The 26,840-nt window shown below is 40.6% G+C and overlaps 1 long non-coding RNA gene across 1 annotated transcript; it reads left to right on the top strand.

Annotated features, from left to right (window-relative positions):
* The first annotated feature begins 4,710 nt into the window (after positions 1-4,710).
* Gm31355 lies at positions 4,711-26,300 on the top strand. Its single transcript, XR_386664.1, has 4 exons — positions 4,711-4,839; positions 10,044-10,192; positions 17,892-18,114; positions 26,150-26,300. It is a non-coding gene; the product is annotated as a predicted gene, 31355 (long non-coding RNA).
* The last annotated feature ends 540 nt before the right edge of the window (positions 26,301-26,840 follow it).

Genomic DNA, 26,840 nt, shown 5'->3' with positions numbered 1-26,840 from the left:
TGAGAAGAACATTCAGAAACTGAGATGCAGCTAGCAGGGAGAGAGGTGGCGGGAAGGGGCTGCAGCAGACAGGTGGGGGAAATAGCTTTTCTGCAGCCCCAGACTTCAACACCCAGGTGAGCATCCTGCCCCTGCCATTTCTGTATATGAGACTGCACTAAACACAGAGACATTCCAGGACTCCATGCATGTACTGGCATGCAGAGGAATGAGAAGCATTGTCTTCATGAGCGCTCACCTGCTGTTGATGGGGTTTAGTCTCAGGTAGGCACTACTTAAGACATGATCGTCCTGTGCCGCCTCTGTTGGGAAAGATTGGCTGACGGGCTGACTATAAATTACTCAGCATAAGCCATCCATATGGGTAAGTATCCATACCATATGCCCAACTGATAGAAGCATCATCTTTCTGTAATCATCAGGAGGCCTGGCTAAAAAGGACAACTGGCCACCTGACGACAAAATGTGAAGCTCACATCACTTATTTCTTCTTCTTTCCTTTCAGATTTACTTATTTAATGTGCACGAGTGTTTTGCCCACACATGTGTGTACATCGCACAATTGACCACAGTATATATTAAAGACATGTTCCAGTAAAATGTATTTTTAACAATCAACTTACTTGTTTCCCCACTCATTTTATTCTTAAAATAAGACATCACGTGATAGTCGAAAATGGAAAAGTCAACATTCCTTACCAAAAAATAGAAAATACCTACAAAAATAAATATGAAGTAAAATACTTGCCTGCATACCACTAAAACTGTTTTCCAGATCACTCCCTACCAGAAAGACACTGTCCCTCTGGAATGGTTGGTATAAGGCATAGTCCATACTCTCAGCATTAGCCTGTGGACTATCCCCAAATGACAAACTAAGACTACCAAAGCTGGTCTAGGGCCCTGGATGAGAGGTGATGTGAGAGAAATTGCTGGGGCAGTGAGGTGTGAGTGGGTGAGGGGGACTGAGGGAGTTTATCTCTGACAGCCCATGCAGTTCCCGTGGAGGGGGATAGGTACCCTCTGCCTGCACAGCCTTTCCCTGTCAGCAGATGCTGAGGGGAAGCTAGAAGGAGACACTGGAGGGCAAGAAGGGAAGACTGAAGTGAGATCTGTAGAGTTAAAAAGGTATCATGGAGTTGGAGTTGGGAGAGAAGACAACAGAGCCCGGGCCTAGGTTAGAGTGTAGGGCACTTTAGTCAAAGCAGAGACAGGTGTACAGACAGTTTTCTGTAGAAGGGAGCATTAGTCACTTACAGAGAGAGTGGGATAGCTGGGTGGTGCACCAGGAGCAGGGAGAAAGAAGCTGGAAGGTTCCCTTTGTTAGACTGCCTGTGTCCCTGTTCATGGGAATGTTTTCTTCCTCTGAGGACAGACCAAAGGGACTTGTGTTCTAATTCAATTATTTCACTAGCTGAGCATAGTATTTAACCTTCTCAGTCCCAGTTTTCTCCCTCAGTGAATGGAAGCCTGTTAAATACTAATGATTTGATTATGGTTTTTCTTTTTTTCTAATTAGGCATTTTCTTCATTTACATTTCAAATGCTATCCCGAAAGTCCCCTATACCCTTCCCCCGCCCTGCTCCCCAACCCACCCACTCCTGCTTCCTGACCCTGGCATTCCCCTGTACTGGGGGCATATAATCTTCGCAAGACCAAGGGCCTCTCCTCCCAACGATGGCCAACTAGGCCATCTTCTGCTACATATGCAGCTAAAGACATGAGCTCTAGGGGTACTGGTTAGTTCATATTTTTGTTCCTCCTAGAGGGTTGCAGACCCCTTCAGCTCCTTGGGAACTTTCTCTAGTTCCTTCATTGGGGGCCCTGTGTTCCATCCAATAGATGACTGTGAGCATCCACTTCTGTATTTGCATAGCCTCACAAGAGAGAGCTATTTCAGGGTCCTGTCAGCAAAATCTTGTTGGCATGTACAATAGTGTCTGCGTTTGGTGGCTGTTTATGGGATGGATCCCCGGGTGGGGCAGTCTCTGGATGGTCCTTCCTTCCATCTCAGCTCCAAGATGGTTTTCCTTGTACGCTGACCTTTCATTATCATTTCACAAATGGCTTTCTCAAGACTGTGTGCTTCACCGACATCTTTTCTAGGTTGCATACAGTTACCAACATTGGTGCACTGTGTTTATCTGGGCTATCTCCCTCTCTAGCTCAGGAACGTAAGATGATTGCCTTTGCTGTTCTGCTATTATTTTAATTTACTTTTGTATTCCTCTTTTAAGCTTCAGAAAATAGCTGTCCTAATCTCTACTGCATTGCCATTACAGCATACAGCAGACTAACTCATTCACAGACAAAGGAAATTTATTTCATACAGTACTGAAAGCTGGACATCTAAGGTCAAGGGCTTCTTCTGGTGAGCAGCTCCTGCCTGCTTCCTAACATCCAGAGACATCGGAGGTGAGAAAGCAGTGGCATGCAGGCTTTGGTTTCTCTTCTTAAAGCACCAGCTCAGTCCCCAAGGCTCCAGTCCCCATGATCACATCTAACTCTAAATACTTCCCTAAGACCCTAACTCCAAACAATCATTAACATTTAAATCTGCACTTTCATTTCTTTCTAATGCATCTTTGCGGTCTCATTGAGAATCATAGCAAGAACCAAAAACAATCATTGAGTCAGAGTTTTTATTCCCACTAGAGTCTGTTGTTTCCTCTCATTAGATCTGAAAATGTAATCAATTTTAATCTCGATTTTTGTGTCTCACTGTCTCTGTCAATCTGTCTCTGTCTCTGTCTCTCTCTCTCTCTCTTTCTCTCTCTCTCTCTCTCTCTCACACACACACACACACACACACACACACACACACACACACACACACTGCCTTTTCATTTACACAAGCAAGAACAACTGAACTCCACAACAAGATTTACATAGGTTGAGAGAGCTGGATCAAAGAGAGCTTAGACCAAACAGACTTTTTAAATTCTTGGTATCTTAAAGCAAAAAAGTCAATAAAAATATTAAAATGGGAAGTCTTTACTGCTTCCCCGTGGCCTACTGATGCATTTAACACTGAAAAACGTAAATTCAGAATTATGTCTGTGTCACAATTCCACTTAACATTTGACATGCCAGTGTCCTGTATCATTTGAGGCTCTTCTTGATGGTTGTGGCCTGGGCCTCTCCTACTTGTTCTTGACAATGTCTGACCTGTATAGTCAGAAAGCTGGGGAGAGTGGCAGCTAGAGGAACTTGGAATCATGAAATTAACACCCACCATTTCAAACCTGTTTCTCCTCCCTAAGCTCCTGGGAGCTGAGTACCACTCTTGACCTAAATCCTTCCAAAACTTACTCCCCCCGCCCCAACTCCATTTTCCAAGGAAGTTTACTCCCTTATGAAGGACTTTGCAGTATTTAGAAGTTCTCCTTGATGCAGTAACTTACTGTGGTTTGACAAAGGTTTGCCTAACATTCAGAGTGCAGAGCAGTACCTGTAAGCAAAACAAAACTTGTTCTATACAATTTTTGGGTAACAGGGTAGCTTTGCAAGTAAAGGCAGAAGCTGAACAACTTGAACAGATGCCACAGGACCCGCATGGTAGGTGAGAACTGTAAATTCACATCACCCTCACCTCAGACACACAGGAGGCCTCCCTACACAGTCCTACTCCTTGAGACTCTTTCACACGGGCAGCAAGAACAATGAATGTGCCTGATGTTCTCATTGCAGCAAACTGGGGAGCACTGGATATTTTTATAGCAGCTTCCACACTGTGGAAAGACTAGGACAGTAGTCTGCTACCTGGCAAGTTTTAACCAATGGATTTGTGTAGTTTTTGTTTATGTGTCAAGAAAGGGTAGTTTAAGGAGTTACATTCATTCATAGCATATATAACACTCACACTGGATTGGCTGTGTGTGGATGCTTTGCATAATATCAACCCATCTAGTTTTCACATTTCCTTAGGAAGTAGCTTCTTGCCCATGCTCATTCAATGACTATGTGGGCTTTCAAGGTAAACTCGGAAAGTCCATACTAAGCCCAATTCCTTTCAACCCTACTGTGCTTGTGGTCTTATGATCAAAACCTGCTTGTGTTGTTGTTCAGTCAAATACTTGGCTTTCTGCACAACACACCATTACTATATTCTTTTCTTAAGTTCTAGGCTTTATTGACTAACATCATAATATAATGAGCTAGAAACCTCTTCATTGCATTGAGTAAATCCATAGAGAAGGGACTGCTTGCATCCATATTCCTTTTCAAGACTGATAGCTTAAAAACTGAATGTGGGTGATAGCTACACACACTGGATGCAAACACAGAATAATTAGATGGTATGGCTATAACTTCTCACTCTAACTTTATGGCTTTCAAATGTCAGGATGGAATAAGTCACTACTAACATTATTAAACTCAACAAATACTGTTGGTGCAAGCCTGGAATTCTACCTACACTGGAGGCTAAGGCAGGAGAATTACAAGTTCATGGCTGTTTTAGGAAATTTGGTGAGATGCCATCTCAAATTCAAAAAGATAAAGAGGGCAGGGGAGTTTACTCAGTGGTACAGTGTGTATTTCAAATCTGGATTCCATCTTCAGTACCACAAAAGCTACTGTTAAGTTTGGAGTCTAATCCAATAAAGTCTGAGAAGGCTAAGTGGCTGTGGTTGCCTGGGCAACAGTGATATTATGACCTAAAAGGACCCAAGAGGTGGCAAGAATGTAGCCAGCTCTTGGAAAGGATCCCCACCAGTACATGAAAATAAGCCTGCCTGCTCTCTGCCTTTCACATTTTTGTCCGTTGGATTATTGTTTGCGCATCTTTGCAGTTGGGTTAGGGGAGAAATGCAGGAAAACTAGTCATCTCCTAGCAGGTTTGTTACCGAGTTCCTATTTAGGATAGCTTCGTAATATAATGTGGAAGCCACACTTTCAGAGATCAAAACCAAGCTGGCCTTGAATGAGTAAATACTTATTTTTCCGAGAGAGGTTGGGGGAGAGGGAAGAGGGCAGAGGAGAAAGGAGGGGAGAGAAGGGGAGAGGAGGGGAGAGGAGGGGAGAGGGGAAAAGAGGGGAGAGGAGGGGAGAGGGGAGAGGAGGGGAAAGGAGGGGAGAGGAGGGGAGAGGAGGGGAGAGGAGGGGAGGGGAGAGGGGAAAGAGCATCTTACTTCCTTTTCAAGTACACTGCTTTTCTGTGGTTGGAAGTCGGCTGTGTCCCTCAGCCAATCAGGAGAATGTGACCATAAATGTCCATGGATTGCCCCCGCTTTGAATCTCTGCCTTTTTTATTTCTGTCTTGGGGACTTGCATCTTACAGTTCTGTGTCACATCCATGGCCTTTTACTTATGACTTTCTTCACTTCTGAAAAGACGTTTAAGTTCAGTGTGGTTGCGCATCTAAACATCCACCCTCTCTTACACGAAAGCCCTTAAACTAACTCGTACACTGGTTTGTGTTCTCTTAGTAATCGTAGATAACACATTTAGAGAGCTTAGTGTGAGCCTTGCACCATTATAAGGGCTTTATAAATATGGTTGTATTTTATGCTCATAGAAGTTTCAATGATGCCCTGCTACAGATGGGAACTAGCGAAAGGCACTGACTAGGGAGGATCACGTATTCATCATCCAGTTAGTAAGTTACAGAGCAGCGACTGGAAGGAAAACAATTGTTCCCTGAGTTCTGCAATGTGCCACTTTTACATATCTTAGTTCATTGAGAACTCAAAATATGCCGGACCCTTTTGGATATATTAGCTCATTTAATTCTCAAATTTGTCTGATAGATCAAATCCATGTTACAGCAGGGTATCATGGGAACTTCTATGAGCATAAAATAGAATCTTTTATAAAGGCCTTGTAATGCTGCAGGGCTCATCCTGAGTTCTGTAAATTATTATTATTATTATTATTATTATTATTATTATTATTATTATTATTAAGAGAACCAAAAACAGTATATGAGTGAGTTAAGTTTTTATGTAAAAAGATGGTGAATTTTTAAATAAGCAGTCACACTGAACCTAAATGTCTTTTCAGAAACGGAAATTAAGGTACATCTGAATAAACTGTCGTTAGCACCATAACATGATATCTCTTGTCTTTTTGTGAATGAGATTATTTGCCTCATGTTTTGTTTTATTTTAATAAAATATAGTCTTAAACCTTTCAGTATCCCAAGCTGAGGAACATACATAGGATTGGGCCTGAGACACTTTTTCTGGATGATCATTGCCTAATATCTTCTCCACCCCTTTTCTCATCTCTACTTTCCTATCCCTCTCAACTTTCTCTCTATATAGCATGTCATCCGCTGATACAGCAATTTGTAACACCATTACAATATCCAAAGTGGATATTGGAGGGCTTCAGAAGGGCCTTAACCTTGGCTCTTGCTTATGTATTAAGGTCAGATTTCCTCATGTTGCGTCCCTTGCATTGAGTACTAGTATAGACCACTCAAAATAGACTTTACTCCCTGATTTTCATGTTGTGAATACAGCTAAAACAGTGAACAGCACAGTCCACAGAGTTGGAGTATAAGTCAACTGCCAGTTTGCTTTCAAGTAGACCTTCTGCCCAGTAATTAACATGGGAGTAATATTTATCAAGAGTTTAATTATATCAAATGCAATTGCATATTCATGCAATTGTATATGTAATATGTAATATATAGAATTATACATAATATATACAATATTAAAATATAAAATTAAGCTTAAATTATATATATATATATATAATACTTTACCTGAATATATACATCACACACACACACACATATATATATATACATATATATACACATATATATATATGTATATATACATACATACACTGAGCTTAACTTTATTTTAGTATCTCCTTTCATTCTTGCTTTTCATATTGAGAAACTGAAGTTTGGTGAATGGAAATGCTTATACATAGCACGTATATGTGTAGGCAGAGGTTTGAAGCCTCCTCAGCTCAAATTGTCTACTGAGCCACTTCTTTTCTCTTACCATTCCGTAGCTCTGAATTCCTTACAGCTGGCCTCTCGGTGCTCTGTTCCCACCCTGTCACCTAAATGTCTCCTCTAAGAAGACCCTCGTTGAGTCTCACTTCCCATATAAGGCAAAATTAAAGGCTTGTATCCTCTCCTGACTCACATTACCCAACTCTGACCTTTCCAAACTTAGAGCTTCTTTGGCATAACCAAGGAGCAAGTGAAAATGTTGCATCAGCGCCTGTGGCGTGTAGCTGCCTGTCTTTTTCAATGAATATTTAAAGTCAATCTAGATTTATCTGGGACTACATTATTGTTCAGTATCTACTTGACCTTACATGGTATGGGACCTGTTCCTTGTCCAAGTACCTTGTTAGAATTGCAAATACCTGAGAGGATAGTTTTTTCCTTTTTTCTTTCTTAATTATTTCTTTTGTTTTTGAGATTATCATAATTATTTCATTCCCCCATTCTCTTTCCTCCCTCCAATATTCTTGGTTTTTTTACATGGAGATTTTAAGCTTAAATTTGGACCCCAGAGATCTTCCCTGATTCTACAACTCCTTAATAGGACAAACAGTACAGTGGATGCCCCACAGAACTACAGTAGGCAGGTTAAGGATGGTGGTCCCAGTGTCACAGCCCTGCTATGTGAGAATAGATGACACATTCAGGCAACTTTCATAGTCATCTCTGGCCTTTTGGCTTCTGTCACCATTTTAGGGTGTTGGACACCAGACTCTTCTCATCTTGATGCTTTCCTGCCATTGATGCTGATAGAGCATAGCATCCTTCTGCAGCCTCTCTTCCCTTCAGTTCTAAGGTGATATAAAACACCAACTGCTCCCTCTTTGGTATGTGCAGCTCTATCAGGCTCCCACCTTTTAACTTTGTATTTCAAGTGCATCATGTGTAATTTCTACTTATTTTTCTGTTCATTGTCTAAAATTCTTACTCAAATTCTAAAAGCAAACCCTTTCATTTACACCTTATCATGAATAAAATAATGATAAAGAAGAGGTAAAATTCTAGACATTAAAAAGGAGGAAGTGTCCTATAATCTCAGGTATCATAGGAAATAATTAAGGCAATGTAGCTGAAGATGAAGATTCTAACATGGTATAGTAGCAGAGAAGATTGAATTTAATCACCCACACTGGCTGCCTTAGGGTGATCACATAGAGAATCTTCTCTCCATTCCTTGGCAGTATGGCATACTGGCAATTGAGTATTCTCTTCCTGTATCCAGATCTTAGCATGGGCCTTCCCAGTTGGCCTTTCTTCTTTCTCTTTACATTGGTTCCAACTGAGCAAAACATTTTCCCTCTCTTAACCCCTCCCCCCTTTTGACAGGGGACAGTAAGTTTGATAAAAATTTGTGTTCAAAGCAGGTACAACAGTGTGCAGCTGACACCTCATTGCAAAAGCCAACAAACACATGCAGAGTCATTTTCTAATTTTTTTATGCTTGTGTGAAAGAGGTTATCAAGAGCTTGCATAACTTTTAAAACATATGAACAATTCTTCATGAAAGTAATCATTCATCAGTTACCAGGGGGAGCAATCAATCGATCAATCAATCAGCTTCAGTGTTGTCCCCTGAGAGTTTTCTTTCCTAATTACTCAAAAACTCTTCATGAAAGTAATAATTCAGGCTCCCAATGGAGGAGCTAGAGAAAGTACCCAAGGAGCTAAAGGGATCTGCAACCCTATAGGTGGAACAACATTATGAACTAACCAGTACCCCGGAGCTCTTGACTCTAGCTGCATATGTATCAAAAGATGGCCTAGTCGGCCATCACTGGAAAGAGAGGCCCATTGGACATGCAAACTTTATATGCCCCAGTACAGGGGAACGCCAGGGCCAAAAAGGGGGAGTGGGTGGGTAGGGGAGTGGGGGTGGGTGGCTATGGGGGACTTTTGGTATAGCATTGGAAATGTAAATGAGCTAAATACCTAATAAAAAATGGGGAAAAAAAGAAAGTAATAATTCATTGGTTGCTAAAAAAGCAATTGGACAATCAAATGAATCACTCAGCTTCTTCTATCAGATTCCCTAAGAGTTTACAGTTTTTGTTTTTTTTTGTTTTTTGTTTGTTTGTTTGTTTGTTTGTTTTCTGATTGCTTAAAGAAATCTGGAGGGCACAGGCAAAAATCTCCTCACCCAGAGTTAAGTGAAACTCCAGTGTAACCCCACTATAGACATCATATTGTGTTAAGCCTCTAAGGCAAGTTTAGTATATTTAGTGAAAGATTTCTACTTGCAAACTTCATTTCTAGCTAAATCCATACATTTATGCTTTGATTTGCTTAATTAAAAAAAAATCCAACACATTTTTTTTGCTATTGTCTTTCTTTTGCAGCCTCAGATTAGTTGAAAGTGTCACCACTCTGAATACTTAGTGCATTTTTCAAATTTGTAATTATCACTAGGGGTCTACCCATATTCAACACACATAACTGACTGATAATGTTAGTCATTGTCAGGTTACTGATGAAGGAAGTTAAAATTACAGACTTCTGAAATCAAAAATAGAATATAAAGGGCATTTAAATATGATTGTCTTCCTCCATTTTACATGATCTTTATGATGAATGAATATACTGTCTTTCATTCAAGCTGTGTTTCTGTGACTATATATTATCTCTTGCCTTTACTGCCATGTGTGACAGTGTAACTTGTTAACACATTTCCTTATACACTACATAATTGCTATAACTAATTAAGGATGATAGTCTGTGGTAGACTGCTCATATGGAAGGGAACATAAGGTTCGGTGTTGGGGCAATTTGGTTTTGGCCTCAAGTCTGAGGGAGAGTTTGGATTTGGATGGCAGTCAGTTGGGGAATCAGTGAAATAACCCCTAATGAGGCCTACACCATGACATTGGCCATGCTACAGCCTTGGCATTCAGGGTTAAGCCTCTAACTCCAGTTGTGTGTCTCTGTGAGTTAGCACTGCAGAGCTAATCCAATATGCTAATTCTACTCCAAACACACCTCAAGGCTAAGGGAAGAGAGAACTCCAAAGCAGTCGAGGCTCCAAAGTTGTGGATTGCCAAGGATTGATGCTGTCTCTTCCTACCTGAGCAGGATAGGATTACACCAGGTGTTGACCATTCTTTGAGACTATTGATCAAGAACCCATTGATAAACGGGTTGGTCCCTTGTGAAGATGGAACAATGAAGAAAACAGAGAAAAGTATCTGCCAGACAGCTCAGCAGATGACACTTCCTTGCTGGTGAGTGGAGTTCAATCCCAGGGTCTCACAAGGTGGTGGAAAAAAATCGACTTTTGCATGTAGTCTTCTGTTTTTCGAATTCACATTTCTACCCACATATACAGATACACAGACACACAGACACGCTAAATAATAAATGTGATAGCTGTTTTCAAATTTCTTACCCTCATGAAATTTTTAGTTTGGGAGAAAAGCAGTCAGGGTCTAAATTCTGCTCATTTCAGAGTTCAGAGAAGTGTTTTCAGGAAGCCCCACTGGTCTCTAGGCCCTTGCTATTGTGGGCTCTTTTCTCTGCATCTGAGATTTCTGGCTTATCTCAATACTGAGAATGGAGAAAGGGCAGAGATATTATTTTTTTCTGTCTCCTCTACAGCAAACATAACACAAATTCTTCTGGCAGTGCGTGCGTGTGTGCGTGTGTGGTGTGTGCGTGTGCGTGTGCGTGTGCGTGTGTGTGTGTGTCTGTGGTGTGTTCTAGCATCCATGGATAGGCTAATTGAAAGTTATTGACAGATAATGGCTTCTGAGCACAGAGGTTCAGTTTTCTTCAAGGGTGTTGATCATGCTATATTGGGCATCCTGGCAGTGCTAACTGGACTCAGCGGATTACAACGAAAAAGCAGAAGACAAGAGTTAGAAAACAAATGAAGGAGTCTTGGAGAAGTTGGAGGGAGAGGGGGATGTGAGAAATATACATTGCACAGACAAACGCAATTCTCAGAGTAAATAAATAAAATAAAATAACTTGAAAACCAGCAGCATATCTTCCTACTCTTTAGATCCATAGAAATCAATAATAATAGTCTCTGGGGCTTTGTTGTTGTTGTTGTTGTTGTTGTTGTTGTTGTTGTTGTTGTTTTCAGAAGAATTCCCGTCACCAGCTTCTCTCAGTAACTTCAAGCTTTACTGAAACAGCGGCCACATGCCACATATGTCCTGACCCCAGAACATTAGGATTTTTGTCAGGTTCCAAAAACTGCTTCCTAATTAGGAGAACGGAGTTTATTTTTACCAAACAAAGCCTAAAGCAACTTTGCCAAGGTCAGATGGAATTCGCAGGAACATTTTTTATTGCTTCCTAACCTTTAGCTGACCCACCTAAGTTCTTAACAAGTTGCGTTCTATGACGGGGCTGCTCTTTCCAAAGTTTTCAAGACGATGGATAGGGCTTTAGGTTTAATCTTACTTTTAATACCTAAGTCATTAATTTAAAGTAACTCCCCCCTCCCACAGACATTCTTTATGGGAGACCAAGAGTGGTCTCTGCTTGCATTGCTATCCTAGAGATATGGCTTGAGAGCCTAACCGAATAACCAGGTGACTAATTAAGTCTTAAGAACTTTACTCCTTTATCAAGTAGCCAAGCTACTTTGTATCGTTATTTCTTATCATTTATGAGTCATGTCAGTGTTTCAACCCTAACTTTAAAGTGTAATTGGCTAAGGCGCTGGGGCTAGTAATACAGCTCAGTGGGTAAAAGCTCTTGCTTAGCAAGCCTGAGGTCCTTGGTTCCATCAGTCCCTGCGACCCATCTAACAAAGTCAGATGCACCAACACGTATCTGATCTCAGCACGAGAGTGCTGAGATGGGAGGCAGAGACAGGACAATGTCTCAGAAGCTCATGGCCAGCAGCCTAGAATATGTATCAAAGAAGAAACAAGATGCCTTCCTAACAAGCTACAACAGAAGAACTGACTCCGGAACATTGACCTCTGATTTCCACAGGCATGCACATGCTCGCGTGCGCGTGCGCGTGCACACTCACAGACACACACACACAAACACACACACACACACACACACTTAACTCACTGTTTCTGATTTTTAAAAATGTAAAGCAAAATATTCCCCTTCCCTTAGCTTGTGTCTGCTAGGTATTCTGCTATGAGATGCAAAAATGATAAAGACCATGCTCTAGTGTCACATCCACCCTGACCAGCAGGAAAGACGCAACACCACGTTGTCTTCAAGCAGGTTTATTGCAATGAGGAAAGGGAATTCGGACACGTTAAATACACTACTGACTCCTCCAAATCACCCCCCCAACTCCCCCCCCCCCCCCAATCACGTAACAGCAGTCCATTGGTTCACAGCAAGGCGAGCTGAAGAGGCATGGCATCTGCGCAGTGCAGGCGGCTGGGATGTAGCTAAGTCTGAGGTAATGAGGAAGTCAGAAGCAGGTCATAAGACCTGGCAGCCTTCCAAGCGCCATCTTGGGGCGGCGGCCGCACCTACTCCTCACACTCTAGGTATCAGTGCCTGACTCTGATAAACTGATTGGCTGTTGGGGATGAAGCAATGTGCTTTTCTTTAGAGAGAGGATGCAGAAGGAATCATATCTAATGAACTGTTTTCTTCGTTCTGAACTGCATGGAAGAGTTTCACAACTGCCCCCCTCCTGGAAACTTTTGGGATTGCCCAATCACTTTCTTTACTAGAACCGTTGCACTTCCTGCTTCTCTGAAAACTGCAGACATGGAGATGTGGCTCAGCACTCAAGAGTGCCTGCTGCTCTTGTGGAGATTCTGACTTCAGTCCCAAGCACCCACGTGGCAGCCCAGAACTTTCTGTAACTCCAGTGATGGTCCCTAAGGAGGAGAGACACACTGGCATGCCATGAATGGCTGGGGAAATGAAAGTTGAGGAATGAAACAGAGACATTAAAAGCACTTTTAGAAAGACTAAAGATCGCATGTTTGGTTTTGAAAATTCCCTATCAGTTCAACTTTGTTTCTGTATCAGTCAATGATTTTTTCCCCCAGCAGCTTGGCCTTATATGTAAACATACACATATTCAGGCTCACGATCTTTAGTCTGTTATTCAAAATACCTAAGAATGCTGCAGAATTGCCTTTGGGATTCTCAGTTAGACAGACCTTGGGAACCAAATCAGAAATGCTTGCTTCGATGGCATATATGTAACATCAGAAAGACAGAGGAAATACTGGAGGAAAGTTCTGCCATTATATGAGCAGGGTCTACATGAAGGAGCATGCGCACGGGCTCCCGGAGGGTTTTAAGTATTTCTATCAGTGAGTCAGTATAGATTCCGAGTGGGCAGTCACTGTTTAAACATGTATATTGTAATCCTTGGAGCAACTCCTTCAAAATTAAAGAAGGAAAGTGTGAAACGCTAATGTACAAAGTAGTAAATATAGAAAAAAATATTCAAATGCTATATAAGAAGGCAGGGGAGACGCCAGAATGACAGGCCGCATGTGGGAACCAGTCAGAAAATGACTGAGCTCACTGAACCATTTCAGATATTATATTACTTGTTGGTAGAGTGATCATGAGAGGATATCATTCATGTTCCTGAACTTCCTTTGTGCCGTATCACTACTGTATCAACACTAACTAAGCTCTCAGATTCTGGCTGCCCAAAGCCCAGACCACAGCTAAATTTAAGCTGATCTGTTTTAATTTGAGAGGCTTAGGAGGTGTTGTTTCATTTTATTCAAAATGGCCAGTTAACAAACCACCCCCCCTAGCTGGCAGCGTTAAGATCCCCTCCCCCACCATGGATAAGCTGCCAAGAAACTAAGTGTGGATGTCAGCTCTCTATCAGAGACCATGTAATGCTCAATTCTTGGCTGATTTCTCCAGGAGATTACACATCAGGAGCAAGATACTTACTGCACACATTGCTGGGACTACTCTATGGACATTTGTATTATACATTCACAAATATCATTTCCTATTAGCTTGGAAATAAAAAAGCAACTGCTCTAGTGGTTATCATTGTTACTTATTTCTGATAAGCCAATAAGGATTGGGGGTGGGAAACAGATTCAAACATTTAGAAAGGAGTTAGATGAGTACTGTTGGATCTAACCTTTTTCAGGTGTATCTGAAGAAATAAAACTACTTTTAAATCTTAGTATATTTTATATAATCCATCATTCAGATCCCAACTTGAATTTAAGGTGGTCCTGTAGATAAAGAATGTGACAGTTTCAATTTTCTCCCTCCCAGGGTCACCCCTTATATATAGAATTTGGTCATTTAACCTTACTTTAATTAAGTAATTTTACATACATTGTTTATTATTATCATTATCATTATTTTTATTATTAATGTGTGTGATGTGTGTATGAGTGTAGGCATGCACATTGTGCACACACATAGAACTCAAGTCCCCTCTTCCACGATGGGTTCCAGAGATCAAAGTCCAGTTGTCAGGTGGACAGAAGCCCTTTTAATTGCTATGTTTCATCCCTAGCCTGTGATTTGCCTGTTCTGTGATTGTCTTTGTCCTTATTTACTTGGTCAAGTTTTATCTTTGAAGATGGAAAAGAGATACATTAGTTCTTATCATACCTGGTTGGAGATGAGACACCCATTAAAGAATTGAAATGTATAACATCCAAAACAGTGAAGCCAATAAAATGCCCCACTTTGTCCAGTTTGGGAAAATGTATTCCAGCCTAAATCCACAGCTGACTGAACAGAGCTTGAAGATCAGACTCCATTACCGAGGAAGATGTCTCTTCTGCAGATTTCTTATGGGTTAGGCAGAAGGAGGCAAACTGTTGCTGAGCAATGAAACCCTCATGTCAGACAATAGCTAAGATGTATCCCTTTGCCAGATTTTAGATGCCTAAATATCAAGTTGGGAATTCCAGAGTTATGCTGACTAATTTCTGGACTTTCCCAATGCAACGTTGATATTCTGGTCTCTCCCATTCCCTAGCACTAATATGAATTGTGCTAAACTAGACAAAGAATTATTGATTGGTCCCAGCACTTCTCAACATGTGCTCTCTCAACTGCTGTGCATTAGCATCATCAAGCTTAGATGCAAATGAACCTGGAAGTCAGGAGAAGGCTGAGGACTTGCTGCACTCGAAGAGAGTCAATAAAAGGAAAAGTTAGGAAAACTTGGCTCTGTCAGATTTCCTAGGCCTTTCCTGGGGACAGAAGAGGAAGCTGACCTTAGGGGGAGATTTCTTTAGAGAGACAAAGCTATACAAACATAGCAAGGACTTTGCCCTTCAGTAAAGAATGAATAGGTAGGTACTTTGATGTAGGAACATAAAATTGAGTTATTTCATAGCATCATTGCCTGAATTTCAGCATTAAGCATGGGATGTATAGAGTGCTTGTGTATTGAAAAGTATTCTCTTCTAGAAACATGTACATTCACATTCCCTTCTAATATCAGTACAGTTGTATATGAGGCTAACATCAGCATACTTTTCCAAAATCAACCTGTTTGCTGAATAATTATAGACATTCACTTACTTACGTGCTCGTCCTAAATGGTCAAGTAAAGCATCCATGTAAGTAATATTTACTGAGGATTTCCTATGGCAACTCTATAATTGGTATTGGGATCCAATGGAGAAGTATCTGTCAGAGCCCTTGATATGGGTCAGCTAGGAAAGGTGCACATAATGGAATCACCATGCATACACTATAGGCTCTTACAGCCTGCGATGATTATATGAGGAAAATACAGTACGTGATTCAAGTCTACAAAAAAAGACCTACCCTAAGCTGCGTATGGTGGGGTATTCTGAGAGTTGAGGCAGGAGGACATCCTTGAGACCAGGCATTTAAGGCCAGCATCAACAACATAATGAGACTGTGTCTCATCAAGTAAAAGTGAAAAGATCTGATCAAAGGGGAAAGGTTATTAAGACAGCACTTTCCCCTTCAAAACTGATCATCCAGAGATTTGGGAGAAAAAATGATGGTACTGTAAACATCAAAATGCTTTTAAAGATAAAATTCTAAGAGTTGGAGAGATAGTTTGAAGGCAAGAGTGCTCGTTGGAGTACCTACAGTCAATTCCCATCACTCACATTAGGTGGCTCACTACCACCTGTAACTCCAACTCCAGGGGATCTGATTTTCCTTTTCTGGCTACAGAAGGTACACACACACACACACACACACACACACACACACACACACATTTGCATATATACATATGCAAGTGCAAACATATACATACACACCATGCTATCATTTACATATATACACACACCTACACACATGTACACATATATATGCATATACACATATACACATACACACATATATACTCATACATATACACATATAAGTACACACCTACATACATATATGCATGTAAATATACACTCCCACATATATATGTACATGCATGTACACACATATATATTATACTCATACATATACACATATATAAACCACACACACATACATATACTCATACACATTCACATACATATATATATGTATGTGTACACACACACAAACAAAAATAAAATATTTTAAAACATAGTAAAAACAGATCATCAGAGACCAAAGCTCCAAAACTTGTCTTTGTGTAATCCATGACACTCATGCCTTTTCTCAGATTTGTAGGATCTTTCCAAAAGAGGCATCAAAAGCTAAGTAACTGTTGAGTTTTACAAGCATAGATTTGACACCTGATAACTCAAGACTTTTTTTTTTTGAGAAATTAATAGAAGCTAAGCAGTACAAGAACCAAAGCTAACCATAGGGAAAGAAGCCCCTACTCCCATTATTTAAGGGTATACTTTTTGGCTCTTCAAATAAATACCTTATTTATAAAGGTTCTTGTCCTGAATGCTATTTATAATAGCAGGGGGAAAATAGAAATGAAGCTAGATTTCCTGATACCCAGAGCACTAACTCACAGAGTTCTGTCAAGAGCATCCAACTCTGGGAAACCCTCCACCTACATCTCCTTTCCAAGAAGGCACTCAGAGGGGTGAGTGAGGTCACAGGAACGTGCAGCATTCTTTCAGCACACACATATAAGTTGCTAGAAAAGAAGAGAGAAATGTCTAGGTCAATAGCTGCTTGGAACATTTTTAGCAGAGGCTCATTCCAGGCCAGCCAGTGAGAAAGAAACAGCAAAGGCCTGTGACTCAAAAGCTGCCTTCCCTTATAAGGTTAAGGTTCTCAGTGGAATTTGGACTGCATTGGGAGGAGGCATTCAATTCTCAGAGGAAGCCAGGGTTTTCTATTCCTCTCTACCAAAAAAGTATGCCACTGGCAACTCTGTGTTCAACATGCAAGCCGGGCCCGAATTCTTTCAGGTCGCTGCAGTGCCCACGTTACCAACATTCATGGCTGAGTTTTGGACTAAGTTCCTGTTGTCATGGATTCAGGGAAACAAACAGTTTTCAGTTGTTCCTCATGAGTTTTAAAGCCAAGGTGAACAAAAGTTGCACGGCCATTTGTCAGGATCTTGTCCCTGAAAGGAATATTTTTAAGATATATCTTTGCTGTGAAGTAAAAGCATGAGTTAAATCCACAGCTAGGACCACTGAAAAACATATTCTGATTGGTCAACTATTCTGGTTAAATGAGAGCAGCTATACCTAATTTCAAGGACTTAAATACACATGAGTTACCAAAATGCAAGTTAAATATGAATGATTATTGCAGTTATTTCTGAATTGGTTTACTTCTGAAAAAAAAAGTCACAATCAAGACAAACCTTAAGCTCACAAGAAAACTCCCAATTACTGATATGTGCTATAACAAAAACATTTTTACCTGAATAATATTGTTTGAATTCCAGATAAAATATATAATCTTACAGGATGACTGTTATACTGACATTCTTCTGAGATTTTATTCATGTAAAGATTTAGATTTGTGAGTGACAAGAGGCTTTTATGTCTAGAAGTTTGATCATGATTGGAAGTTTATAATTTCATCACTTTTTTTTAACAGACCAAAATGCAGACTTTCATGACGACCCTGACCAGAAAGATCACCCTGGAGGTGGAGCCCAGAAATATCATCCAGAATGAAAACCAAGAGCTAGTATGCATAGGAAAGGCAATCCCCAGACCAGCAGAGTGTCATCTTTGTAGGCAAGCAGCTGGACCATGGCCACATGTTTTCTAATCACAACATCCAGAGTCAACTTTGCACCTGGACTCCTATCTGAGGGGTGGGTATTAACTAATTAATTCTTCAGTTTGCATTCTCAGTGGGCAATGATGGTATTTCTTTGCACTATATATAGTCATTTGCCCAGATTTAAGTTTACAAATTATGTTTCAGTAATGGAATCTATGTTAAGAATGTTAATAGAGGTTTCATTAATTGGTCAAAAAAATTAATAATAGATTGTGCTTATTCCAACCAGCATTTCCAGAGAGAACAAAAGAGTATGATCACAAACTCCACCCTCCTGCTTCGAATTTAGTGGTGACTGTAATGAATTCAAGTGTATGAGCGAGAATTGCTTTTGGCCTGGTGGAACTTACAAGTTTAAGCCTGCTTTTTTATTTTAATTGACCCTTGTAAGATTCAGATCCCAGAAAGAAATCATAAAGCAAAATATCTTGGTTTTTATGTTCCTTCTTCATCTATGACAGTTTAAGAAATTGTAGTTATTGTGCTGAGTCTTGCTATTAGAAGGTTGTTTTCAGGTGTGCTACAGTTATCACTTTTGTGGTAGCAAATGTGGACTGTCATAAAATGCATGCAGGAATGGAACAGTACTAAGAATCATACTATTGTCACTAGAATCCAGCACTCCAGCACACTTTGTCAGCCTACATGGGAATCTGTAAAAGAAGGTGCTGTGCCATTACATTTAGATAACAGAGCCAAGGAGATACTATGCCAGGAGGTTTGAAAGAACTTGATGGAACAATGATGCTTGATTCTAACCTAATTCCATGCTCCTCACTTCAGGCACCATTCCATAATATCTTTTTACATAGATAATAAAAATATTGTCTGGCTCTAGTTATCTCAAATTCCAATCAGATTTTTTTCCCAAGCGGTGAGAACTTTACAGTATGAAATTACCCTATAGGGTCTCAAAGTTGTAGGCAAAGGAAGAGAATGTCTCACATTCCAAGTTGCAGCTTCTAACATTCTTGAAGCATCCAAAGATATCTCCCAGGGTCTTTTCTGTTCACTCTCTTTTCTGGGGCCATAAAGTATGTCTGGTGCTCTGCATGGCATAAACTCCCAGAATGCTCTTGACTCAAGGGCATCTCTGCATTGTTCAGACCACTTTGGTCTTCTGGAATCCCTTCAATGAAGCATCAAGGTCCTCTGGTGGAAACCTCAGTGTCTTCCTCTTTTTACATTATTCAACAACCCAACATCTGGTCCTAAGCTTGAATGGATCCAAAGCTAGGTGACAGCAGACAAAATACTCCACAGTTATAATACTGATGTTATCATTATATTTGTTTGCTTTTGATGACTTGATGTCATGCTCTCTTCCTGTCCTATGTCTCTGGGCTATTGGGTGGCTCTTGTTTTAATGCAGACCTGTGCACTCCACATCAGAGAGTGGCTTAGGGGAGGCCTAAGACTATATGTCTAATTCACAGCCCAGCGATTTGTTGACTAAGGTTCTGGAAATTTAGTCCACATTTTAAAGAAACTTTGATCACACTATTTCTAAGGACTGGCATGGGAAAAATAGGGAAATATATTTAATAAGCAATTTACTTTTTGTTAGGCCTATTCCCTAAATGAGCTATTATAGTTGATTAATCGCAAATCAGAGGCAATTATCTCATGTATTGCCAAATTGAGGCTCTTCCAGTGAGTCTTCTGATCCTTAAAGAAGGAGTTTCTCTGAAGCTGAGCAGTACTGGGAAGGCTTTACTTTGTAAAGGTGCAGAAGAGGCCTGACAGCCAGCCTTGTCTGCTTTGCCTAATGACCTGATATTCTCAAACACATGTAAACCAGTCTCTGTTTTGTGCATGAGCTTTTGGTTGTTGGACAAGACTAATGAATCCAAGTGTTTCAGTCCCCGAGCAAAGATCCTGGGCAAACACTTGTCACACCTTATCTATGGGAAACAGGGCCATACTTTCAGGCTGTAATAAGCAGGGCATTGCTAAAGAAAGACCAGAACCAGAGAGCTCCTCTTATCTTACACATCTTATCTGTTCTTTTCTTAAAACTAGAAGGTTTCTGAAATTAAGTGCCTGAGACACTCACTGTGGCTCTCTGAAAGCTGTGGAAAACAGGAAGTTGTGTAACTGCATTCCTGAGCAGGCTGGCCCAAGGGATTAACCAATACAGTGGCTCTCTCCAAATGTTTGCCACCCAATGATTAAGAGTAGGGAAAACATACAGAAAAGATAAAAGTTGATGGAAGGTAATTTGTGTTGAATGTGTCTCTACAATGATGGGAACATTATTTGAAGTTGTGAACTTGGACATGGGGTCCAGTTAAAGGAAGCAGGACATTGGAGGCGTGCCCTCTGGACTGTATCTTGCCCAACTCTTTGAACTTCCCTGCTTCCTGACTTCTGTAATGTAACTGCTCAGCCCCACCCTTCCCACATTGCCATGGTGAACCCACACTTCTGAAATTGCCAGAGGAATTCAAATCTGTGCCTCTTTAAGTTGTCTGTTTCCTATTTTGTCATGATGGTGAGGACAGTAAGTGCCATATTTCAGTACCAGGAAGGGCAAAGGTTGATTTCTAGAGAGAATCTCAGACTCGCACCTGCCTGAAGATGGATACAGAGGTACTTATGAAACAATTTACTACTTTCATTCATCTGCCTTTTAGTTCTTATGGATTTTTACTTTTCTAAAATTTGACACCCATAGGGACTCAAGGCCATTTCCTCTGTTTTCATATCTCCAAACACTGTTATATAGATAGGATCTAAATCACTTCTTGATTTAGAGTACTCATCCTTTGGTGTCTTTAATCTGGATATGAAGTGTATCTTAATAAACTTCCACTAACATTTCTGTTATTCAACTCTCTTATGTTGAAAAGGTCTGAGACAATCTCTCAGAAAAATAGAGAGATGACTCTTTTTCTGTTTTACAGTGCAAAACTATATGTGTATATCATATACAGCCCACAAGACAGGCTGTGTTCAGTATAATGAGAATCAGAAATAAGGAGTTAAGTTAAAAGTTTGAAAATGGGTCTTTTAGGGTGAGCTAGACAGCAATTATAAATTATGATATTGTAATAAAACACGGATAGGCAGAGAAGGGAGAATTTGGGGAGAGATCTGTAAAAAGCTGGGAGTGAGGACTGACATTTATAATCCTTTAATTGGAGGCTAAGACCAGAGACTCACTATGAATTTAACGCCAACCCATACCTCAAAAAACACCAGGCTGGTCTCAGAAAGAAAAAGAGAGAGGTATGGGCAGAGGAAGATGGGATGGAGAGGAGAGTGAAGAGAAAAAAAAAGCCAGCTAGAAGAAAACAAAAACAAGCCTTGCACAAATGTTAAGACTGTGATGTACATCCTGGTTCTTTACAAACTGCATGGGGTATCAGGCTGAATACTCTAGAACTAGCTTCCTTTTTGACCCAATATGCCAATATCTGTCTTAGTCGGGGTTTCTATTCCTGCACAAACATCATGACCTAGAGGCAAGTTGGAGAGGAAAGGGTTTATTCAGCTTACTCTTCCACATTGCTGTTTATCACCAAAGGAAGTCAGGACTGGAACTTAAGCAGGTCAGGAAGCAGGAGCTGATGCAGAGGCCATGGAGGGATGTTACTTACTGGCTTGCTAGCTCTGGCTTGCTCATCTTGCTCTCTTATGGAACCAAAGACTACCAGCCCAGGGATGGCACCACCCACAATGGGCCCTTTTTCCCCTTGATCACTAATTGAGAAAATGCCTTACAGCTGGATCTCATGGAGGCATTTCCCCAACTGAAGCTCCTTTCTCTGTGATAATTTCAGCTTCTGTCAAGTTGGCACACAAAACCAGCCAATACAACATTCAAGTGTGCCCTGTCACATTTTTTTACTGGCCTTTGATGAAAATGGTGTTTAGCTAAAGATGGTGATTTGTCAACACTGAAGAAATAATTTTTAAAAGTGCTATTGTCTCAGAAGCTCAGAATCTTTCTTAGAAGGGGGAACAAAATACCCATGGAAGGAATTACAGAGACAAAGTTTGGAACAGAGACTGAAGGAACAACCATCCAGAGACTGCCCTACTTGGGGATCCATCCCATAAACAACCACCAAACCCAGACACTATGGCAGATGCCAACAAGAGGTTGCTGATAGGAGCCTGATATAGCTGTTTCCTAAGAGGCTTTTCCAGTGCCTGGCAAATACAGAAGTGATTGCTCAAATCATCCATTGGACTGAGCACAGGGTCCCCAATGAAGGAGCTAGAGAAAGTACCCAAGGAGCTGAATGGGTTTGCAGCTCCATAGGAGGAACATCAATATGAACTAACTAGTACCCCCAGAGCTCCTTAGGACTAAACCACCAATCAAAGAAAACATATGGTGGGACTTGTGGCTCTAGCTCCATATATAGCAGAGGATGGCCTAGTTGGTCATCAATAGGAGGAGAGGCCCTAGGTCCTGTGAAGGTTCTATGCTCCAGTATAGGGGAATGCCAGGGCCAGGAACAGGAGTGGGTGAGTTGGGGAGCAGGGGAAGGGTGAAGGGGATAGGGAATTTTCGGAGGGGAAACTAGAAAAGGAGATAACATTTAAAATGTAAATAAAGAAAATATCTGTTTAAAAAAATAAAGGAAAAGAAATGTTATTGTCTTAGTCTGTGGGTCCAGAAGAGAACACGACAAAGATCATTGAATAGTTTCACTTCTCAGGACTTCTAGAGTTGGGCAAAAGTCACTTGGTCATCTGAAGCCAGTTCCTAAAAACATTAAAACTCTGAGGTACTAATCATAACTTTCCAAGTACTTCCAAGTGGGTGTTTAAATCACAAAGGGAGAGAAACTGTCACTCATCACATAGATCACACAGTAAGCACTTTTCCTGGGGATGTGCCAGGCATCAAACAAACACAAGTTTTCCTCTTTTGTGAATTATTAGAAACATAGCATTGAGGGTATTATCGAGCCTTTGCTCCAAATTTCATTTTCTTTAACCTCTGATCTGGCATTTTAATGACAGTCAAAGCTAGTTCAAGGTTCAGAGAGGTTGCTGAGTAGCGATGAAGGCTGGTCTTCTGAGGACCTGAGTTTTGGTTCCAGCACCCCATCTGGAATCCTAGCACCAGGGGATCGAATGCCTTCTTGTGTTTTTTGAAGCATGCACATGCATACCACACACAAACACAGACTAAAATAATAAAAATAAAAACATTTTCCTTTTGGAAAGATAGCTTCAGAAACAGTGGATGTCACTCACTGTGACACACAAGTAACTTTTGAGCCATAAACTTTCAACACTTGGTCAAGCAGGACTCGTGGTGATAGTTTTCTTCTCTTTCAGCTTGCCTTGCCTACACTTGTTCTCTGAAGTTGATGGCTTAGGAGTGGTGTCTTTTTCTATTTTCCACAGCATGAGTAGGTTGCTTCTTTTCTGCAGCATTCAATATGCATCCTTTGGATATCACTGGCGACGGACCATTCTTCTGTGAATTCAGCCAGCCTTTTTCTTTTCGTTAACCATGATTCCTCTAAATTGTACAGACACACGTCTAAAGCTGGATCTACTGACATTGTGCTTAATGCTAAGTGTAGAGTGCCTGTTGTGAATTATAACAGTGGCTCTAATGTACTGTGAACTACTCATGGACATGGAGCTGCTCTGTACACAGCCTTTTATTCACAGATGTTCTTGGATCCTTCCTTGACCACACACCCTTTTATTCAGATGGTACTTGCTCTTCTTTGACATTTCTTCCAAGGTCCAAACTTATCTCTGTCTTTCTCTGTATCTCTGTCTCTCGCCCGGTCTCTCTCTTCTTGGTATGCTTTCTTCCTCCTTGGATATACTAGGATTTCAATTTCAAAGCACACCTTGGTGAAAGCATCAGCAATTCTGCTTCTATTCACTGTTTGGTGTCTAGAGGATCCATAATTTGATTTCTGGACTAAGTAACTGACTATTATCTAGTCTCATCAGAAGCCAGGGAACACACCTACCCACTGTTTCAGCCACACAAAGAGAATTATAATCAAGTGGAACAAGCTCCAGTATTCATGTGATTCTTGGACATTTAGACATTTGCATGAAGACCTAATTCTCAAGGTTAAAGACGCTTTTAAAAGCAGATTCCTGGCTGGATAACTATACAGATATTCCATCCTAAGGAGGTGAAGTATAGCTCTCAATTCTTTAAAGATAGTTGTTTATAATGGAGTCCATGCGAAAAGTACTGTGATGAACAGCTTGATGAGCCAGGTCGTGGTGGGGGCATGCCTTTAATCACAGCACTCAAGACTTGAGCAGCTGCCTTTTTATACAACCCAGATCTACATGCCCAGGGATGGTACTGCCCACAGTAGGCTGGTTCCTCCCACATTAGTCATTAATGAAGAAGGTGACCCACAAGCTTGCCTTCAGGCCAATCTGATGGAGACATTTTCTCAGTTGAGGTTCCCTCTTCTCAGATGACCCTTGCTTCTGTCAAGTTGACAGAAAACAACAACAACAAACCAAAACCCCCAAAACAAACAAACAAAACAATTAACCATCACAGGCATGAATCAAGGAAATGCTAATAAAGGATGGTCTTCAGTTAATAATAATGCATCAATGTTAGTTCATCAATTGTGATAAACGTACAACAATGCTGGAAGATATCAATCATAGCAGACTGAGTACAGCACAGAGAGGAACACTTTCTTTTTCATTTTTTTTTTTTTGTAAATCAAAAATATATCTTCAACTGAAAGGTTTAAGTTATGATTCAGGGGGCTATTAAGGTAAATGGTTCTAGCTTTATAAATAACCAACACAGTGTCCTATGGATTCTGATGCAGACAGGCTATAAGCTTTGCTCAGAGGTATTTAGGGTACTGTAAACATTTTCATCCTGGGCAATGAATTATAATATGGGTTCTGGGGTCAATATTCTCTTTTAGCTGACCTACTAGCAGTCTGAACATTGGAATTTGTTAAGCCTTTTGGGTAATTTAGTTGTAATCATGTTTAAAACTTACAATACCTGTGATTTCTAATATGGTAGTCTATCCGAACTGAAATTTAATATCGATGAAATGAAATGAGGTTGAGGAGAGATGTCCCAATGGGTACAATGCATGCTGTACAAACATCAGGACTGGAACTCTGGTCCCCCAAATCCACATAAAAACCTGGCAGATATGCGTTGGCTGGAGCTGACTGGCTAGCTAGGTGAGCCAAATCAGTAAGCACTGGGTTCAAGTGAGAGATCCTGTCTAATAGATCACATGGAGACAAGCAGTATAAACCCTATCACCCCCTGGCTTTCACAGACCTACATATGCACAAGCATGTGCCCCTGCACATGTGAATATACATACAAAGGCATGCACACCCCACATACATACCAAAGCAAAGATGAAATGAAATAGAAATGTCAACTCTACACATTTGAGTGGTCAGTAGTTGCATGTGTCTAGTGGCTACTGCATCAGGCATTGCTGATGCTGGGCATTCCAGTAAGTACCAGTGCTAACTCAGCAATACCATGCTAAGTCAGCTCTGGACTGGGTCCCAGTGAGGACTAAAATGGTCTCCAATTCTCAAGGGCTGTACTGTAAATCATCACTAAATCACATTACCAAGACATTCTGTGATATCTTGGAGCAATGCAACTGGAGATGACTCTTGAATGAGTGCTTATAGCTTGGATTTATTTTATAGTTTCCCTGAACTGCAACCAAATGACCAGATGTGCTCCCTCTAATCAGTCCATAACTCCTTGCATTCATGGCTGCCAACTCTGGGAGTTATCTAAGCACTGGATGGAACTCTGCTTGTATATTTGTACACACTTATCCAATGGGGCTTTCTCTCACGGAAGAGACGTGAGTTGGATATAAAATCTCAAACTCATACAGCAAGACCATTAATTACTTGCTTAGAAAAAAAATGAGCAAATCCTCCTTGGTAACTTCAAATTGCTTTTTCTAATTCTTAAAAAACAAAAACAAAACAAGAAAACTTAAACCTTATTCATGTATTAATATTCTGATTACTGAAAAAGACAACCACTATAAACAAAAAAAGTTATAATATTATCAAAGCTCTTTTCTTGTCTTTTAAAGGAATTGCCAGCTCGTGAAGTGACCAAGACAACACTCTAACACTCCTGAAGCAAGACATCAACACAGAGATCCGTGCCTGGGACTAAAGTAAAAACCAAAACCAAAACCAAAGCAAAACATGGAATTTTGCTTTACACGATGCCTATGATAAGGACCCATTGGATTAATCATAAATGTCCTACTCTGTCTTATACTATGCGATCTCTGTATTTGAGCAGACAATGTATTTCTTAGTCGATAGAAACCAGATACAGAGTAGAAAACTCTTGAGCAACACAAAGAAACCACATCATTGTTTAGCAACTATTAGATTCTCCTAAGAGTCACCAGTGTAATTTCTCAAAGAAAACTATGCATGCGCTCAGGTGGACACCATAAAACAAGTGCATGAGCCGTGGGAGCGTGAGTGGACAGCTGCTGCCATTCACCCTGGGGTTTCCCTAACATGTGCACAGTTCAGAAGCACTCCCAGAATCCATCCAAAATATCTCTATCGTGAATGGAATCAGAACCTTGGCTTGCAGGAGGAAAGTACAGAAATGTAAAGTCACTGACTGTCCATCAAAGCCAACGATCTGATGCCTTTGAAGAATGATAGGGTCACTTGAGGTCACTTGATCTCTGTTTCTGTCCAGTGGGCTCATAGTCATGGAGGAGAGTGAGCAGGCTTCATTTCAACATTTCAAATTTC

The sequence above is a fragment of the Mus musculus genome, chromosome 19 (genome assembly GCF_000001635.26).
Source record: "Mus musculus strain C57BL/6J chromosome 19, GRCm38.p6 C57BL/6J".
In the NCBI taxonomy this organism is placed as follows: domain Eukaryota; kingdom Metazoa; phylum Chordata; class Mammalia; order Rodentia; family Muridae; genus Mus; species Mus musculus.
Note: the sequence above shows the minus strand (reverse complement) of the source record. Positions and strands in the feature narration are given on the sequence as shown.